This window comes from Dipteris shenzhenensis, chromosome 30, assembly GCF_047967505.1.
Source record: "Dipteris shenzhenensis isolate YYH24624 ecotype China chromosome 30, Dip_SZ_1.0, whole genome shotgun sequence".
NCBI lineage: Eukaryota > Viridiplantae > Streptophyta > Polypodiopsida > Gleicheniales > Dipteridaceae > Dipteris > Dipteris shenzhenensis.
In genome coordinates, this window is record NC_141625.1 from 25,358,832 (window position 1) to 25,363,286 (window position 4,455).

Sequence of the window (4,455 nt, forward strand, 5' to 3'; positions counted from 1 at the left end):
TTTCTTGACAATAGGCTAGCTACAAGAGGTTGGACCTATTACTAGCCCTAGACTTCAGTCTTATAATTGGTACTCTTGAAATTCTAATCATGATATTTTTTGGAAACAGTATAACTTTAAAGGGAGCCTTTGTGGTATCCAGTTTAAAAAGTTGACAATTGTTATTTGGTTACATTAGGGGAGATTTGGAGAAAAAAAGGGCCTTGTAAGGAATGGATTACGAAAATGGATTAAGGACTAAGCAAGCTTAGGATGGGTTCCAAGGCTCTTACAAAGTGCAATTCCCTAGGCATGGGGGTGGGGCATTGTCCTCCCAAAAGTGCAACTTCCCATTTCCCAAAACATGCTCCTCTTAAGTCTCTCTTGGAGGTCCCCATCCCAAAAAGTGTCCCATGAATGCCACCTCACCCTAAAATTGATTTTTGCATACCTATTGACCAAAACCAAATTGCATTGCCCAAATCCAAGTTTCTCCCACCTTATGGCATGGATACCATCTTAAAACTCCATACCTATTGAGTTAAACTAATTTTCATCCCCCAAATTGAGTAGAAACAATCCCAAACCTTTCCCTAACCCATATCCATTGACCCAAACCAATATTTATCCCCAAATCCATTTTCCTCTCACCTTGTTAGTATTTTGTAAATTTCATATCCTATCATGGCTCCATGATGTCACCAACAAAAGCAGAAATGCAGCCTGTACATTGAGATTACACTTGAGTATGCCACAATTCATCAGTGTAATGGCAACAAGGGCATGGATATAGACACAGTTTGTATTATGCCCCCAATTTTCATTGTACTTGTTGAATTTACTTTTTGTTTTTTGCATTGTTTCTCTCCATTATATTGAATTTGTGTTCATAAAGTATTTTGTATGAACTTTATTAGTAATGTTGTTGGAAAGAACACTTGTAAAACACTTTATGTTGTGAAGAGCGCCATAAAAAAGAAGGAATTCATCAAGATCCAAGACGACATGCCTTGCACCTTCCAATATTGAGACGTGGTCCATGATTTGGGTAATATAGGTGACCCATCAAAAGTAGTGCATGCTTGTGCTGCTGCTAGAATTACCAGGCAAGGACGCTTGGCCATTTTAATATTTTTTATATTGTAATTCATTGCGATGGTCTAAAGAATCTAGTGTTGTTGAGACCTAAACATATTATGAATGAAAGGAAAAGGCCTAATTCTCTTGTGCAAGATATGTCATGTATTTTTTTGCACATTTTAGACACAATGGTGCTACACACTTATGAAGTTGCAAAGAAAATAATACGGTAAAAAAAGATCTCAAATTATGTGCATAAATTTTGAGTGCACTAAGTATAACAATGTGCTCTTAGATGTATGTAAGGTGGAAGCTACAATAGTCCAATTCTACAACATGAAGGTAGGAGGGGAGTATAATAATTTGGGTCTTCATTTTATGTTTTCCTTGAGGCATCATGTTAATGAGAACTTGTGCATAGGCTTAACAGCTTGCAGATTGTAATGAACTAGTGTTCATTATCAAGTTAGATGAGTGTGAATTAGTGAGCAAACAAAAGTTAGAGTGTCAACATTGAACTTATAAATAAGGCCTTAAAACATGTAGAAGATAGCAAAGTTATTGAAGATTTTAGTGTGCAATCAGAAAAGCATATCTGGTGGCTTATCTTTATGCTAGGTGCAACACATTCGTTATGCTAACACTCCATGGTTTATTAAAATGTATGGTTTTTTCAATGTTTGGAGCATGCAAGGTATGGAAAAGTCGCATTATAGAGAATGAGGTGCATATTTTAAAAACACACGTCATGGCGCTGGGATGGCTCAAAGCAATGCTCTCCATGAAATGTTTTAATAGTTTTATCATGGAATTTTTGGTTCTTCTTATAAAAGGGAGAAAGCTTCAAGTAAACACAATTAGGTCAAGCCATCCATGAAACAAATACAAGAGGTAGGAGTCTTGGGACCAAGTCACACACCACACAAAAAGTCAAACAAATGGGTGGCCAAAAAACTTTGGTGTGGAAGACGGTGGATTGAACTGCCTTGTTCTTAAGACTTTCAATTGTAGGGCATTTGGCCATTTGTAAAATAATTTAGGAAAAAAAAAAAGCCTTTCAATCATACGCATCTCAAAGTTTTTTTATTTTGAACTTTCAAGTGTTGATGAATCTGTTTATTTTGCATTTAAGGAAGCATAAAATGTAGCAAAGATTGTAAGTCGTGTGAAAAAAACTTGAAAAAAAGAAAAGAAAGGGTGAGTGTCTTTGAAATCTCCTTGTGCCTTTCAAAAATAGAGGCCATAAAATGATGGACACAACTGCCTCACATGTGATGTGAACCTATGCCCTACTCAGTATTAAAACTGCTCTCCCGATTGTATGGTAAGCATATCCAAAAATATGTTGTAAAAATTAAATTCATCAACTCCCATAAGCCCTTTGTTAAGGACCTAAAGCTAGGTCTCAATTAAGGCCCTAATCCTAGAATAAAGCTAGGACTTTAGATAGCCCAAAAGGCATAACTAAAAGTTTTCCCTGTCTGAGTTCTAAAGGCAATATTGTATATATCTTTCCCTCCCCCCCTTCCCTCCCTCCCCTCGCCCTCTCCCCTCTTCCCCATGCTTCTCTCTCTCTCTCTCTCTCTCTCTCTCTCTCTCTCTCTCTCTCTCTCTCTCTCTCTCTCTCCCCTCCCCTCCCTTACCTTCCCCTCTCCTTACTTTCCTTGCCAATGCAGCTTCACTTCCTTCTATTCCCCTCTCATTACTTTCCTTGCCAATGTGGCTGCACTTCCTTCTGTTCCCCTCTCCTCCTGCAACCATGGCCGTTTTTTTGAAATTTTATTTTTCCAAAATAAAAAAATTAATAAATCCTTACGCAGACACAAATCATAGTTGATATTCCTTTCCAACCCCTTTTTTGGATTATATATAAGGCATGGTCATGAAACTTTGCAAATATGTTTAGCATGCTTTTTATTCCTCTCACCTCTCCCATAACTCATTTCTGATCACACTCTTCCTTCTTATCAATATTCTGGTTAATAATTGTCAAGTATTTTAAAAAAGAGTTTATTTTAAAAATCAATGTTTTTTAAAACTTATTTTTTTCTAAAAGTATTCAAAAAATAAAAATCTATTTAAAACTTTTTGTTTTTAAATGGATTGGTATAAATTTCACCTTAATTTCAAAATTTAGTTAAAATTTGGCACTATTCTAAGGGAATCTTAAAAGTGGGTAACACATAACAGTTCTCACTTAATATGCAACAATGTTCACCTAGAGAGTACTAAATAGTACCGATTAGCATATGACAGTGGTACATAGCATCTAAGAGTATGATAGTAGTACCTACATTGTACTAAATATAGTACTAAGTAGCATATGACAATGGTAATTAGAAGTTCTAAGAGTATGAAAATAGTACCTAAATAGTACTAGATAGTCACTACAAGACACGATCCTCTTTCTAATGCTATCTTGTGGCACTTCATGGGTGCAGGCACGAAGATCATCAGTATGGTTGGTGGGTGGGGAAGGTGTCGGTGTAGACATCAAAATAGCCATTGGTATCATCGTTAATATATCTGTCGGTATATATCGACCCCTATACTGACATATATACGGACTACCATACTGACTGCTACCAACACCGATGCTTTTACCTTTATGTTAACATCCACAGAGTATAGTCGCCGGTAATCAGTGATTAGAAGTGATTGGGCTTTATGATTTACTTCAACGAAAAAGCTCAGGGAGTTTGATCCCCAAATACCCCAAGGCCAAAGTGCGCAGGCAATGTGCACATGTGGTATGTTCCAATGGCCAACTTATAGGTTCCACCTCTGCCACCACAATTGTATGTTTCAGCTACAAGCTACGGTTAAGTGTGTCACAGAAGTTATGTCTTGCCACTCTAGGTTTTGAGCCTTGTGAATGGGGTCTAAACCACCAATGGCTTAAGGTAGAAGGGTGCTCAGGGAGTTTGAGCCCCAAATAGCCTAAGCCTTGGAGGTGCGAGGCTAACACAAGCGCTATTTGGGAGCCGGTTAGGAACATTTCCTAATTCTAGGCTTGGTCCCAAGCACTCTAATATCATTAACACAAGTGCTATTTCCGCTAGTAGGGAGAGATGGAAAGAATAGCAATATGCCTTGGCACCCTATGGGCCCAAGAGCCCTTGGTGGTAAATGTAAGAAAACAATACGTCTGTGCTCAACAGATAATAGGATCTTGTATGCAAGAGAGAAAAACAGATAGTATGGAGAATAAAAAATTTGATTACTATAAAACTGATACAATAGATGGCGCTGCCTCCCAGCCGTGCGCTCCTGTGTGAGAAGCTTTGATGGCATGCTGGAAACAGTAGAGGATGGAGGCTAGATGCTAAGGAATCAGGGTTTCTGTAGCTAGTGATGATAATGGGATTCACGAGCTTGCTCTTATATAGCCACAAT